The following is a 17,110-nucleotide window of genomic DNA, read 5'->3' as shown; positions in this document are numbered from 1 at the left end:
ATTTTTGAGGGAGTGAAGAACATTGTATCAGAGAAAAGATCTAACTCGAAAACAATTTTAAACCCCTCAACTGGACAGAGAAACTATGTTATATGAGCAGAGAACACCTGAGAGAGCACATATAGCTGCCAGATTAATACTAATTTCACTGTAACAATAGCTTTTAGGTTGTTGCATTTTATTGCACGGGGACAATTCTTTAATTTTTCAGATTTTTTTTAACTTTTTAACTGTACAGAAAGATTCAAGATTTCAAGCAGTCCTCGCCCCATGCACAGGGTTTCCTACTTTAGTCCGAACTCTGCCACAAATCAGACAAATTACACAACTACCATAGAAAGTTCAAAATTATTTACTGGTAATCATTAAAAGTACTCAAACAGACCAGTTACAAGGTGAGAGAAATGCTGACAACAGAAAAACAGCAGAACAAAATGAGTAAAAACAGTTGTACATTTGTAAAAGTCAATGAAAGTCCTTTTATGCCTGCTAAAATCAGAAGAAATAGAAATGTATGTCAATGCTTGACGTTTTATAAAATTATCTTTGAAAACAAAGTGTTGCGGTCCAGAGAGAAAGGGCCCCGCATCAGCACTTCCTGGTAGTTTTCTAACTTCTCTCTATGGTATAGAAATTAACTTTGTTACCATAAATAAAAAAGCCAATGACTTCAAAGGGGAAGTAGTCCTGTACTTGTGTGTTTTTGCTGCATGCACCACTTGCTGGGATTTCAACAGTGTCAGCATAACATGACTGTGTGTGGACTCTTTGCATCTTTATCAGCCCACAAGCCGGAAAACAGTTTGTAAAGCCAGAAAAAACCTCAACCCGCTACCAACCTCAAGCAGGTGTTTAATGCTCATTTGGGGCAGAGTGACAATAAAAATCTAGCCTCAAGCTTTCTCTATTTTTTTTTCTTTCAACATTTCAGAAAATTATTTGCTGAAGCAACTCCACCGGGGTAACTTCTTTTGCCAAGTACCAGCAGCTGCAAACCATAAAACAAAGGCATCGCCTCTCCTGCCGCTGCCTGTGGTCACTGCTCACCAGCCTCCCCGTCCCATGATGATGATGTCGAGATCCCAATGTGACTCAGCAACATCTTAGCTGGAAATTAACAAAAGAAAAACACTGTAAGGTTGCAGGAAAATAACTGAACAACAAGTAGAATAATGTAAAAGTAGGAACATTTTGATTGCAAATCAGAGAATGTTGCATTTAGTGGTACTCTGGTGGCATCATAAAGAGGATTATTGGCCTGATGTAAGCAAATAAAACACAACAGGCTGGAGCAAAACACAATTGAACACAATTAACTATCAGCTTTTACTGCCTACAAATAAAATGTTTGTTTTGGGGGGTTATTAACAGAGCTGCAGGGAAGGAAACATTAAAAGAAGTCTCAAAATAATGCCAATAAAAGGAACAATGTGGATTGATTAGTGCTCCTGAGGCTGTCCAGTTTTTTCTACAGGTGTCACAACAGGCTTTAATACATTACATTTAACATTAATACCACACGTGGGCAATAGAGCAGTGCAGGGTGTTGATTACAGTATATTAAGCAATGGACTGCTCGAGGTAATGATCTATAAATGGCCCTGCTGATATATTTATAACAAGCATGCATCAAAAGCTGAAGTGTGTTATTAGTCTTACTCTCACTCAGCTCTATTTATATCACATCTTTTATACAAACAAGCAGCCCAAAGCGTATCTCAGAGCAGAAATTACACATTTCTGAAATGTGTTCCACTTTTCTTTTGTGTCTTTTCTGGCTCCTTGTAGAATTTCAAAAATGCCTGACCTCTCAAAAAGCAGGTACTCTGTTATTTCTGATATACATGCTGTTGCTCTGCCTTTCTCCTGATTCCTCAAATCTGGAAAAGCCTCTGAATTAAAATGAAAACCTTTTCTTTAAAGCCTTCTGTCATTAATTTGTTTGAAAGCACTTTATGAGATGATATTACAAATAACTACTTTATAAAAAATGATATGGCACCTAAATTTAAGTCTTCTTTGTCATTTACCAGAGTCTAGCAACATAAAACAGATGATCTTTTGACCTGACATCTGAATTAAGACACTCATCAGTCCCCCTGATGTTAAAGGTGAAATTAAATTGAATTATAGTTAAAGTCCCTTTCATGTTCTAACACGATCACAGCCTTTACAAACAGTAAAACATGCCTCGACAAAAAGCAGCTCGACATAGTAAATGTGTGAATTATTCACAACACGCTTTCATTTAACATCTGCGTGCAGTGTCAAATAAAAAGGCGCTAAGACATGGATAAAAACAAATGTCAGTCTATTTCAACTGAAAGTACGCCCTTTACGCAAAATTCTAGAGATGATTATGTCAAGGTTTTTGAAACACACTTTTATTCCTTTTCCCTTTTACACTTCAGAGACAGAGGGAGACTCCTTTAAAAGGAACATACATTGAAAAGGAACATACATTGAGGCATAGAATCAAATGAGTCAACCCTTTGGTTTTCTGTCCATTTGTTGCATGCTATCATGTGCTTTCCTGAGGGATCATTCCTCGATTAATATTTATTGCAATTTATTTGTTACAGAACAAATATCACATGTTGTTTTTGATTCTATCTTTGATGAGGTCAACCTCTTTGAAATAACGCCTATAGACAATCAAGCTCATTCAGAGCTACTTTATTACTTTAGGTTACAATAATAATAATAAAACAATAGTTCTACATGGACAGTTCATGGTGTGCCAAATAGAGAGCCAGAGATACATCAGCTTCAGACTTGACATCAGAGCTGTACATGAAAAAGTTGGCCTGCACTAAATTGCAACATTTCAAAATTACACCTTTCTTTTGTTCAAAAGAAAACAAAAAGGAAATTTTTGACTTGCAGAAAAACAATAATTTAAAAAAAAAGTTTAATTCATTTAAATGGTGTGAGTAATTACAGATTGCCTAAGAAGCTCACAGATAAAGCCAATATCTTGACCTGATCTTTTATTAGGGTTGTGGAGTATTATCAATACAGCAAAGTACCATTATAATTGTTTTCCCAATTACATTAACCTTTCCAGCTGCTCACACTGATACATTCAATGGAATAAAAATGTCATATTCTTTCTCCTTAATTCCTGTATTAACAATGACCTCAATGCCTGTAGATATTGCTGTTTGGCTTGTAGGCTGGCATCCCCAAGTCACTTGACCACATGCTGCTCTCTCTCTTACTCACAAAATCTAAAATGTTTCAATAGATTGAAACAGGATTGTTGAAACAAACAGTTTAGACAGAATTATAGCAAGTTGTAATCTCTGCTCCACTTTGGAATTTCCAGCAAACTGTGTAAGCATGCAATGCATATTGTATTGTGACAGATATATCATAATAGTTATTGCACGGGGAGGCCCATGCCAATATCCAGCCCTGTCTCTTTTTTTTTTTTTTTGAATATTTTATTTTGCTTTTCAAATTTAAACACGTAGACAGAAAATATACTTATACAAAGGACACGAAGGAAGAGTAGGAAGCCTACTGTATGAGAAGAGTTAAATATTACAGACAAAATACAGACAATAGGTAGTTCCAGAATAACGATTAAAATCAATAGAAAAAATAATAAAAAAAAAAAAACAGGTGTCAACACCCTTGTATCTAAATGCTACATATATGCAGATACAGCCTGCTTTTTGATACATTTAATTTAAGCCATGGTATAAAAGTAGGCTAGGAAATGTGTGAGTGTATAGAGGCTGCCTGCTCAGATACTGCTCATGCTCCCTGCAGAGATAATTGACAACAACAACCTGCAGTACAGATCACTTTTTGATTGCACTGTGCAGCACAGAGTTGCAGGTAAAGCGTTTAGCTTTAAGTTTAAGTGCGCCTCCAACACTTTGGAGTCAGAAAAGCATTCACACAGCCAGGGGGGATCAGGGTCTGGTAAAAAGTTTTATTTGCTTTTAGAGAAGTAGACATCAAACAAGCTTGCACAGAGTTAGCCAACATAGCTAAAATGCTCACTAAGAATGCCTGCTTGTACATGACTTCAAATAAACTGAATACTGCACGGAAGTCAGCTTGTCTTGATTTGCAATATGCTTACAGGCCTTGTTCTGCATAAGGCTCCCTGTGCTCCTTTAAGTTACAGGGTAGGCTGTATGTTAACAGCTACTCTCACAGACAGAGCAGGGAAGACCTGGCTGTGTGCAGGCCTCCCCTCTCTTTCCTTGGCTACATGCTTCATGTCCAGTCTGTAGTCCCTGACTCGTTATGCTGCGTGACCTTATAGGTACCTGAAATCTGTGTTCTCAACACATACGTATACCACCATTGTTTCTAGGCACCTTTTGACCTTAGACAATAACTTGTCACCCACTTTAGACTCATTACAGTTCAAACAAATAGTTTACAATAGCTTTCATGGTTTTCCCACTCTTTTATTCAATCGTTTTCATTTTCTCACTTGAGACTCACTGAACTAAATGTCTTAAATTTAAAAATTAGTCTTTTTGATAACAGCTGTGAACGGCTCCGGGGTCAGTTAAAATTCCTTAAACTGTAACTGAAATAAACATTATTTACTATTTCAGATCAGCTTTGAAGAAGAATAATGTGGGGTCACTTTGATTTGACCACACTTTGTTTAGTCATGATGGATCCCGTCTGCCCAGTGTAAACAGATTAAAGCAAAGTGTTTTACTTTGAAGTTCTGCCTCCCTGCTTGAATAAAAGCTCCTCACACTGCTGGCTGTACTACAGACAACAAGACCTGCTCCCTAGAGCCTTTGGCTTTGTGTGGAACAGATGAGGAAGAAGGATGTCTGCACACAACTTGAAGCAGATGATGCTCTACAAAGTCTACACTCAGTATTTAAAAAATATCATGTGAGATGTGTTGGACAGTGAATGAAAAAAAACATCTTTTTTTTTGTGTCTGTATGGGTTTATTTTTGCATTAATACAGTCAGAGCGCATCCAATAAGGCATCACATGAATTAGCTCTGTGAATCACATGCATGCACTCCACTGTATCAGAGTTAAGAGCATGCATATGTATTTTTGTGAAAACATGTCGATATGTGAGTTATAATTGTTTCTTGGTTATATGTGTTGTTGTTTTTTCAATGAACAATACATAAAGGAGTATAGAAATAATGTTTTTACAGCTTGTTACACTGCAATACAAAACAATCCCCATCCATATACTTGTAGTAAGTTACTAAGTCTAACTTTCTCAAAACAAACGTTATTTTATATTTTCAGAGCAGATTTGCCTTCTATATGTTTGAAGAAAAAAAGGGTTTAAAGCCAGAAATCATTCAGAAAACGAAGTTTAAAAACAATTACTGATATGGAAGCAATAAACATACACAGAAACTGCACTACTTTATATAAGTGTATATGATACACATCTAAAAAACACCTTCCTTAGGACAATTCTTTCTAGATCAAAGTGATATAGGTGGACACTGTGTGATTAAAGATCTTGTTGTTAAGTACTAAAGATAAATTGCTGTCTTCCATTTATAACCCGGCGTCTATCCTCACACCCTACAGCCATTTCACCAAGAACAGACTGGACAGTTTGAAATTTCTCAGCCTCACTGACGGTTAATCATTCTGTTAAGAGCTCAGGAGATGAATTAGTCGGTTGCCCTTTTAAAGAGGAGGACCACTTAGTTTCAGACTCCATGTACATATGTGAAAAGATTCCCATCCCTTTGTGGGTGGCTCTTCTTTCAAGTTTAACACGAAATAGATAAATAAATAAAATCAGGATGCAGTCAGTCTGACGCCAACATCATTGAAACACATTAAAACACACATTTCAAAGATCAACTCTGTTATGCCATTTTTTTTTTACAAGCCAAAAGACCCTAAACAAAAATTGTCCGGCAAAATTTAAGCCAAAAAAAGCAGCAGTATGTCTATCAAAAACCAGGCAGTGATATTTTCCACAGAGGGACAAAGACATATTACTATGATGAATAATTTACTGAAGGGACATGACCAGATGAACCAGTCTGATTGATGAGTGTGCTTTATCTTCCTTGCCTGATAAAGTGGATCTGCATTTAGCTCTCTGGGGTACATTCATCCAAAAGTATGTGAGTGACAGGATGCTTTTAAAGCCCATAGCTGGCTATTTTTTTGGTATGTACAGCCAAGGTCATCTATCTCCTATTTGTAATTGATATAATAATGAAATTGGTATGAAAAAAAACCTGTAAATTCTGTTAATCTGTGAAAGATTGAAAACGTTTTTCTATAGTGTAAGTTTTACGCGTAAGAAAATGAGGATGAGGAAGGGTGAGGAGAACTTTCGTGATTTATCAAATAAGAGTTTGACGATGCGAGTAAGGTTTCTGAAGAAACTAAAATGAAAGGATTACTTAGCACTCATGTTTACACTCACTTATTTTATACAGCCTGTGAGCATGAAAACAAATTGTAATTTAGTTGAGGATCAGGGGTTACGCCATAGGTTTTCTCTAATTCATAAATCAGTTGATGATTCATTCCTGGGGAAAGGAGATTAACCAGTTTGATGTATCAGTGGATGTTCAGTCTTGTCGTCCCTGTTGATGAAGTAGGAACATGCGTCAGAGCCCAGCAGGTCTAAAGAGTACTTAACACCAGCTGTATGAATTGGCTGCAGATCAAAGGTGGAGACGAGGGACTAGTGCAGCTGATAAGTCATCCTCCTGACAATATGCTAATTTTACAGCGAGGTTTTGGCGTCAGTCAACCATGCTGGAAATTACTGGTATTTAGTTAATTATCTTAAACAGCCTAAAGGCCAAATCAGAAGAACAGATTCTCAGTATGGTTGATCTGGATTGGACTTCAGTTAAAATGTTGATAATAAAGATTTAATTTATTTGCTGCATACATGTAAATGCAAATAATTAATCCACTGCATGAGAAAAATTTGAGCATCTGAGTAAACTGAGTTTGTTTTTCCTACAAATCTTCAAACAAACTAAAGTGTTGGATCTTACACATAGGACATGGGTTAACTGAGGATCCTGCAGCAGATTCAAAATTACTCAAATAAAATAATCAGCTTAGACGAATGTTTGAACTGGTTTTCTCCATTTTCCAAATAAAAAGTTGAAATGTTGAGATTAAAGGTGAAATGCTAAATATAAATGTTGAGAAAAGAAAAGTCAAAATTAATTTTTTTAGAAAAAACTTGACATTTGCTAAACAGAGACGTAACTGTTTCTGGGTCCAAACACTCCTTCACTCAGTGGTAGACGTTTGCTTTCCCCCTTCTCTTTGTGTTGGTTTAGTATTAAAAAAAAATAGCCAATACATTATCAAAACACATGGCAGAAAAACAACGTGTCATCCACTTATCTATGCAGTCTCCAGTCTGTCATCCAACACAGCTATGGTTTAAATTAGCACAATACACTAGCTCGGCTTATTGACCAATCCTGCTTGTTCATAAAAACGCATGAAACAAAACTTGCCTTCATTTAGTCTCTCTCTTTGACTTTGTTTAACGCAGATCTAAAAATGAGGCACATATTTGTTAATTGAGCCGCTGGCAGAGATATAGCGGCCCCTCATCTGCTCTCTGCATGTTTTGAATCACAGCAGGTGAAGATGTGTACAGACTGTTTGATCTGCAAATAATTTATAAGACAACTTTGTATCTTAGTGTGGTTATTTGTTACATAATGTTTGATGTCTAGATTACAATTAGAAATTGTCATGAATTGAACTTGTGGTGTAAAAATGCTCTAAAATCAGCATGAATTGCTGGGAATGCTTGTTGGGGATAGGAGTTCACACAGCATGGGAGTTTTACAGTATGTCATTACACTGACTGATTCTCCCTCATCATCCCAAATATGAGTGACTTCCAGCAAGTCTGGTTTTGGTTGCACCAGATGGCAGAGAGCAGGAGGGAGAGAGAGTAAAAGAGAGAGAGGTGGAAGGTGGAGGGAGAGAAAGAGAGAGGGGGAAGTCAAAGAGAGAAATAAAGAGAGAGGGGAGTGGGGGAGAGAGGGAAAGAGAAACAATGGGGGAAGAGAGAGGGGGAGTGAGAGGGAAAGAGAAAGAGGGGGGGGTGAGAGGGAAAGAGAAAGAGGGGGAGTGAGAGGGAGAGAGAAAAAGAAAGAGAAACAATGGGGGAAGGAGAGTGAGAGGGAAATAAATAGAGGGGGATCGAGATGGATAGAGAGAAAAGGGAGAGTCAGAGAATGAAAACAAAGAGGGGTAGAGGAGTGGAAGAGAGTGAGGGAGGGGAGAGAGGAAAAGAGAGAGAGGGAAGAGTCAGAGAGGGAAAGAGAAAGGGAAGAGGGAGGGCAAGAGAAAGAGGGGAGAGAGGGAGGACAGAGAGAAAAATAAATATGTGAGAGCGATAGAGAGAAAGAGAGAGGGGGAGGGAAAGAAGGAGAGAGCTCAGCAGTAATATCAAATCTCTGTTATCATGGAGCTTAATGTTGCTCTACAGCAGTTCATCAGTGAACCTATGAACTACTACTGGCCTCTTTGTTGACTATTTAAAACTGAAGAACAGATTTGTGTTATGAAAGCTCTTTTCCACTGTGAAAACATCACTCATGGCTGCATTATTATTATGAGCTATGATTGTTTGGTTTCTCATACATGTCCAAGTCCCATCTCATTCTCCCTCCTCGCTGTGGGGATCATCCCATATCGACAATCGAAGTGTACTGTTCTTTTGAACCAGTTATGAGTGAAGTGTGTCCAGGATTATTCTGCATAACCAGCATTGCTACATTCACACTAGCTGGGCATAAATGAGAAATAACAAAAGCCTAAAGATTTTTACAACATGGAGCAGAGAAGCCTTAAATCAGACAACATTTAACAACATTAAATCAGGCCTGATTAAATTGCTGGATATGGGGAGAGAACTTAGCCTAAGACACAAGTGCTGCAGGACAATCATGGAAAAATACATTCCGACCACTTCAAAATGTAGCACGAGTGATCTCCCTGTGTCCCGGATTCACCTTGGGTGCATTTACATCTGAACTTAAGGTTGTACTCTTAGTGTAAACATGTGAAGAACAGGTGTAAGCAGGTATATTATAGACACTGGAGGGTACTTTGATGACACGGGACTCCTGCGATCACACTCTTATTCAGCAGAGCCCCACTGTATCTCTGGCAGCTTTCCTATTAAAGATATTGAAATGTAACCTTGAGAAGAGTCTCTGTTTTACTTGCCAAAGCTTTGCCACTTCTGCCTTATCTGTAGTTCTATTCAAAATGCTTAGTCAGCTGCCGTTATTTACTTTTTTTTTTATAGTTCTTGGCTCCTTTCCTATTACTTCTGTTGCTGGGCAGTCTCTCTCTAAAGCCCCAGACTCACATTTTCACTCTCAAACACACGCACGCACGCAATAATGTATCAGCTTCTAGTGTTGGCACATGCAATTCTGCCCCATCTAACACCATGACACTGATCGTATGGATCATTAGGACCGTGTGATGAATGGATGGAGTCCACTTTAGCAGATTAGTCTGAGCCACTGCCGCTGCACTGACTGCTAGTCAGCTAGCATTACAGGGTCAACAAAAAAGTCTACAGTGCTACCTTAAAGTTGGATGCTGTGATAGAGAAAAAAACGAGTATGCTTCAGTATATACTTTGTTACTGACCTCTCCAAGAAACTATTTGCGCAAAATATTGGTTCTCTAAAATATTATTGCTGCTCTTTAACTATTTAAACATGTTGACAATGAGAGTTAAAAAAGCAGTAATGTGCTCCTTTATGCATTTGGGCTGCAGATAAAACATTATTTCATCATCTTGTGAAGAATATCTTGCTCAAAAAGACATATTTTACCTCAGTAGAAATGAAACAATAATAACAAATATCAATACTGTATTCCTCAAAATTTTGGGGAAGGCTGTTTTGAATCATCTACGTTTTTGGTCAGTTAGTCTTGCAGTTTGATTGCTTTAAATTTCTGTTACAAACTGTAGTCAGTTGATTATAATTCTCTAATGTTGTACTAAACATGTTAAGGCCAACAATTAGGAGATGCTGACATTGCAACGTCATACAAAGATTGGACTGTTGCAGGAGATCTGGCACTTCAGGTCCCCTTAAGATATAAGACTTCTTGGACTTTTGATTCAACTTTATTGGAATTGTCTGTGACACTGTGAGATTGCATGTCATGATCGGTAATTGAATGCAGCTGACTCTGGCTGAGAAGAGTAAGACATTATGTGTGAGCAAGCATATCCTACAAGATTAACACATAGTGGATGCAATCTACCTCAATTTAACTTGTAATCGAATCAATGTATTTTTATTATCTGATGTCATATGAGGGATGCTATTGAAAGTCCACAGTCTCTTCTATAGAATTCAACATATGTCAGTTTTCATATTACACACAGTGCAGTAAGTAGTTAGTATCTGTGTGTTGAGAGCTGATGAGTAATGGAAGATAATAGACTGAAATGTCAGTTGATAGAACCCTGGCGTGAGAGAGGGCCCATGCTGTGTTTCTACCAGGTGGTCTTGGCCTGATGTTGCTCCAGTGCTGCACTGGTGGTCTTACTGGTTTATAAGCAGAATTTTTTTTGAGAAAAAAAAAACAAAAGAGGCAACTGCCTGAGAAATAACAACTTGTTAAGGGGATCGCAGACTGTGGAACTCACACTACGTCTCCCTCACTCACACAACCACCCTGTTTAACTCACACACAGAAACTGAGAGACTGTGTGGGAGGATTTTTATACCCTACTTTCTGATTCAGGCAAACAATAAGTGTCACATACTAGACAGGCAATTGATTTGATCCTGACCTTAATTTAATACTGATATAAAAAATAACCACAAAAGAAAACCTGAGTAACACGGATTATAATCCAAAGTATTTTCAAAACAGTGCATTTTAAAAGGAAGATCAGATCAGACAGCCTGTACACTAGTCAACACGTTTTAACACACCTACCATATACATGAGCTTTGGTTTGATGATCTCCCACCCTGTTGTCAGGATGGATGAATGTAATGGAAATCAATGGTCCTGAGCCTTAGCCCTGCAATAAAAAAAAAAGACAACATTTTTTACCCAACGCCCGAAAAATGCACATTTTCTTAAAAATATCTGCACTGACATATTTAGTTCACAGCTGGACAGACTTTATATGTGTTTTATTTTACTTCTACTGAGAGAGCAGGACAGCCTCATTGCTGGAGTCAATCATCTCTCTCGTGTTAACCACTGAAAGATGCGGGATGACTACATTTTTCATCAACTATTGGAACATACATGACAAATCTAGCTTCAGATTTTGACAGGATCTAAATTATGTTATTTAACCAAACTCCAACAATTAATCAAATGTTTTATTTCTAGCAAATATTTTTTGTGGGCATGTTTGTGTGAATCATTTAACTACCTTGTGTATCTGTGGAGAAATTCAAAAGATATAACAAATGAAAAGATGTCAATCAGCCAGTGTTAGTTGAGGTAACTGTGGGTTTTCTTATATTGATTGAAGTTTCTCAGGGTTAAGCTCACTCACTGTTCCCATGTGTTCATGTATCGCTCGACACATGAGGCAATGTCTGAAAAGCCGTCCCACACAGGAGACAGATGCAAAGAGGCCTGTGTGTGGGCAGAGCTTTCACTCTGTCAGTGTGTGTGTGTGTGTGTGTGTGTGTGTGTGTGTGTGTGTGTGTGTGTGTGTGTGTGTGTGTGTGTGTGTGTGACAGTGAGAAACTAAGAGAAGGTGGTCATATCTAAATGTGTGATCTCTTATCTTTCTTTTTTTAAGAATTCAATTTAGTGTTATTTTGTGTGCTTTGACAGTGTTTTCCTCTTTTTGTCCCCACTTTGTGCTGCTGCAGTGACAATATTCCCTTCAGAATTGAGAATAAAAAAAACAGCTGATTGATAAGGCAACAGTTGCATGCGCCTTCAACTGATAAATAAAATGAATGTTACTTTCACCGTCATCTTTGCATCTTTATCATACATTCTGCACTGAAGCATCATAAGTCTGTAGCTACCCTAAATGAAACACACATATTGTTTTTACTTTTTGCAGTTCTGTTGGACCCTTGTATGTTTTTCATTTCATGTACCTTTAAAATTAAGTTTCTGTGGCTGCCCCTTTGTATGTCTCTGTCTTGTATTCCTACGTTGTTGAACACAGACAGTCACGAGATGAAACAACGATCCTGCCTGAGGGTAACTGTCTGCATCAACACAAATGATACGTCACCTTTCTAAATCCTCGACCATGACACACCTTAAACATAGCCGGGATTAACCTTCAGCCTAAACATGAGTTTGTGTCCTTAAATTACCCCGTGATGACGAGGATCTCAACGTGAAATCATAGCTCACATGCGAAGGTGTGAACAGTCAGTGTGGTTTCACTTCAGGGTCAGGTGATTCATGATGGAAACAAGCAGACGGTTGTTCAGTTAATACAAAAAAACGGATGAATGCCTCCGTAAAAGACAGCAGGTTTAGAAACAAGCACTGGAAATGTTAAGTAAAATCATGATACACAAAAATGGAATTAGTTCTATTTTTTCCAAATGATATGCTCAATTTTGAAGTATTTTTCTCTATTTGTTTCATAATCATTCACAGTGGTTTGAAATATATTTCTGAGCAGTGTTTGAGTTGTATCTCTTATGACACTCTGCACTACAGAAAACTAATATTTGATACTTTGTTGCTGCTTTTTTTTTTTTACTTTTACTTGTTATTTTTAACAATACTACAAGCACCTGTTCTGGCTTTTATTAAAGCCATGACCCCAACTATGAATACTAATTTTTTTATTATTTCTCTGGGAAGGACAGTATACACACTTAATCACACAAAGTACGAGTGATAACTAATAATCACAGACAGCATGACAAGCAGCCATAGTTACATGATTTTACTCATACAGTAATAGAGAGGTGACTTATTTTTGTCAGCCAACCTGAAATTGTTGAGTCTGGGCCAGATGTGGATTAAGTCCAGGTCCTAAAGGCTACAGCACTTAAATATTTCTAATCCATCAGTGTCTTGTTGTTCTCTGTTGAAGTCTTAGAGTCGACAAGATTATCTTCAGGAAAAGCTTCAGAGTTAGAATCAGAGAGCTTTATTCTTCTTCACAGAGACATAAAGCAGTGAGACATGCATGAAACATGGCATTTTATGTCCTTTTACAGAGGACGTTGAGAGATGCCTCCCTCAGCCCTCATCTATCTTGATTTGCTTTGGTCTGTCAGCGTCTGATGTCGCACCATAAGCTTGCTCTGTCAGCTCATGTAGTCTCATGTAGCACTATAACCTTAGATATCCCTCCTGATGGAGTCCTACATGTCTCATCTTTGTCAGACATTCCTTGCTAACCCACAAACAGCTCTGTTCCTTTTTTTCTAGTCTGTGAGGCCTTCCCTTGACCTCTGCCCACGTTAGTTCTTTCTCTTACTGCAATTATTTAAATTCAATAAAACATGCTAACATAGCTTTAGTGATAAATGAGTGACATGGAGCATAACAACACACATATGAGTTGGAACAAGTTAAACACATTAAACCACAAAAACATTTCATCTTAAAAATGCATCAATTACATCATATATGTGGAGAATAATCCCACCATTATTGGCAAAATGCTAACTATAAACCAATATAACCACTGGCTCACACTTCAGTTTTAGTTATAACCCCCTCTTACCAGCTAAATGTAAATTTAGCAACTTGGTGCAATTTTATCTGTGCAATAACATACCTATCTATTTATCAGATAGAAGTGTACATAGTGTGTATAAATCTGTAACAGTTGCCATATTTTATTTTATTTTATTTCATTTTACCTTTATCATTGCTATTATTGTTATTATATGTTTTAACTATGTTAGTAAATTGTTCTTTTCCCCTGTCCCGTGTTGTAAGCTGCCGTAACAAAATAATTTCCCCCAATGGGAGACCAATAAAGTATATCTTATCTTATCTTAATTCACAAAAGGAGAATTGCTGGTGTGTTTAAGTCATGGAACAAAACATAAAAAACACATTAGCAAGTATGTATCACAGACTTTTTTTTTAGACCAGCTTAAAACTTGTTCAAAACACCCATTCACATAAGGGAACAGTAGTGCTAATTTGCTAACTATTTTTGGCTAACAACAGCACTCTTCTTTCCTGTCCTCATAGTGCCAGCTTCACACACTATTAACAAAAACAGTTTCGTTTTGTGTTATGATAGGATACGATACAATACGATGTCCTTTATTGTTGGCTAACTAGTTGCTAAGTTAAGCAGTTATAAACACACAGAAATAAAAAAAAAAAAACCATTTTGAACAAGCAGGAGGTTAGATGCTAGCTCCCGTATGATAAGGAAAATGAGCAAGACACTTAGAGAGTCCACTTGAGGTTAAGAACAGTTAAATCTGCACGTTATTATTATCATTATTTTAAGCTGTAGTCAGCTGCAGCAGAGGTTTATTCTTCCAGCAGACAAAGACTGCACACAAATTGGAATAAACAGTGAGTTATCCCCAGAGAAGACTGAAAAATACATTATTTACGGCATAATATATATCAGAACTGTTAATCCCCACAGATGGTCTGATTGGTGGATCATACCTCAGCAACATCAAAAACCAATCACACTTTCAGGACACTTTTTCCATAGGTAGAGAACACACCTTCTGAGAATTCCCCATATGTTTACAAAAACCTTGAGTCAGAGCACTGAGGCATTCTTCAGCATACAAGAATCATTTTTACAGCGCCTCTGAGTCGTTGTGTTATGAACACTAACTACACACCTCTCCCATGAGAGCATGAGTGTGCACGCTGGTTCAACTCTTAGTTACACAAAGGGCCTCTGAGCCCTGTCTCACCATCTTGTCCAAGGCCACTGAAGCCCCCTTTCTGCTATTGGCATCCTCAAAGTCTAGTTGAACACACATGCACATACACATAGAGGCCTGCTCTCAGTACATATGATTTTACTAAACATAAACATGGATTATCAGAACTTTACTCAAAGCGTTGGATATGAAGTTGTCAGAGGTTTTGTTAAGACACTTCAGTACAGAGATAGACCAGTTAATCAGCCAGGCAGATTAATCAGGCGAATTAATGTCATTTGAATGAGTTTTAATTGAGTTTAATATACATTCTATTGGGATATACAGAATAACACAGTTTAATATTGCTTCTGACATAAATATCAGTCATGTTCAGAAAACTACAGCATAACCCAATGGACTTTTCTTTATAATTAATTAATAAATAAAAACATCTACAACATACTGGCTAAGATAACCATGCATTTAAGACTGTATGATGTGCATGGAATCATGGATTTTATTATTTAATTGTTGTATTTTGTACACTGCACATTCTATATTTATTCAGCTCTATAAAACGAAGTAAGGAAGCTAGTTAAAAATGACCACAGGACTTTGAACCAGGAAGCTGAAGATAACAGTAACCCCTCTGAACTTTGGTGTACCAGAAATGAAATTATTCAAATATGGCACATCATATTCTAGAAAGAAAATGTGTGAACAATATGTCCCCAAACAGACAACTGTATTAACCTATTGTGAAGTTGTCTTATGTAGGAATAAGCTTCATTATTGCATTCAAGAAAAGTCAGGTGAAACTACCTATCATGCAAATCTGAGGCATCTTACTGAAAGTCATTTGATTGTCATAGCTGGGAAATTCTACCTATTTTTTCCCACATGGAACAATACCAAGTATGTCTATTGATCCAAACAAAACACGTGCTGAAGAGAACACATCCTTTTCACTGTAAACTGAGGTAACGTGAGTGAGCAGAGAGACTTTCAGTAAAAATAGAGTGTAAGCTGATAAACAAAGCCGCTTCAAAAAGGAAGTGAGTGGTTCAATATCAGAGTCGGCCAGGCTGCAAAGCTCAGGGAAAATCCAGTCAGTGTTTCAATTCTCAGTACATGGCCTACTGTAGGATGTTTACATTCAGCTGAGGTTCCTATACAGGTCACCTGCAAAGTCCTCAATAAAGAGTGATGCTTAAAACAAGACATGAGTCATTTTGACTAAAACATGAACCTGGAGTTTTAAATGTTTGTCTCCCTCTTTGGCTGCCTGAAATGTTATCACAACTGAACTTTGGACTGTTAATTGCTCACATACACAAGTTACCATAACAAGACTGCAGAGCAGGTAGTGATATATAGGTCAAAATATTACATAATCTTAATTTTCCCTCAGCTAATTTGATGTTGAATTCAGTGCTGTGTTTTTATTTTAGTATTTCAAACCTGATCATGCAACCACATATTGAAATTTTAAGATTCTTCAAACCGAAGAAAAATAGTAAGAACTGAGTCAACAGGGTTGACTTAATCACTGAAAAATTAAAATAATTAAAATAAATACTCTCCTGTCTGCAACAACTGTTAGAGTTTGAACAATAACTGCATGCATTGACTACACATATCACATGGAATGCAATCCACAACCAAGGTGTTCTTTTCTTATACTGCTTTGTAGGTCATATTAAAATGGCATAGAGAAAAAATATCTATGAAGTCATCTTTTGTTTCCTCTGGTAGTTGCTTTAAGCACGCCCCCTGTTCTGACGGTTCTGTCCAACTTGATTTAGGCTGGTCCACTTCCCTGATAGTGGGTGGGTTTATAAACTGATGTGACATTTTTATAAACTAACACAAAGTGAAACACTCTGAATCATCTGTCTCTATCAGTATCAGTATCAGTATCAAACTAAATAGATTGCAGCTCACATCGTGAACAGATAGTAAGTATTAGTAAGATAGTAAGCTTCACATCTGCTTTAGGTCCACTCAGCAATTACACAGTTTACTTCCCCACTTGTTCACTAGGCTGGATTTAGGACACATACTTAACAAATAGAAAGATGATTAAGTTGTCAAATTTGATTAATCTTAGTTCTTTTGTTAATCCCACACTACAAAGTTATGGAAGAACCTCCACACAAGGATTATTTTTAATGAGACTTATATGTATTTTATCAAATATGTGACGCTGTCGAGATAAATAACAAATGTCATCTCCCTTTATCAAAATTTTGACAAACCAAAGACAGAAAACACCACAAATTAACAATTTTATG

General features: G+C 37.2%; 1 long non-coding RNA gene across 2 annotated transcripts in view; it reads right to left on the bottom strand.

The window, feature by feature from the left end:
• Positions 1 to 336: 336 nt before the first annotated feature.
• Positions 337 to 17,110, bottom strand: part of LOC117811029 — a 74,764-nt gene continuing 57,990 nt past the window's right edge. For both annotated transcript variants that reach the window (XR_004630914.1, XR_004630915.1), the window contains exons 4-5: positions 10,951 to 11,038; positions 337 to 1,107 (exon numbers count right to left, since the gene is read on the bottom strand). This is a non-coding gene — a long non-coding RNA (uncharacterized LOC117811029). The remainder of the gene's footprint in view (positions 1,108 to 10,950; positions 11,039 to 17,110) is intronic.

This window comes from Notolabrus celidotus, chromosome 4 (genome assembly GCF_009762535.1).
Source record: "Notolabrus celidotus isolate fNotCel1 chromosome 4, fNotCel1.pri, whole genome shotgun sequence".
Classification (NCBI taxonomy): Eukaryota; Metazoa; Chordata; class Actinopteri; order Labriformes; family Labridae; genus Notolabrus; species Notolabrus celidotus.
The sequence above is the reverse complement of the archived record's forward strand: the minus strand, read 5'-3'. Positions and strand labels throughout refer to the sequence as shown.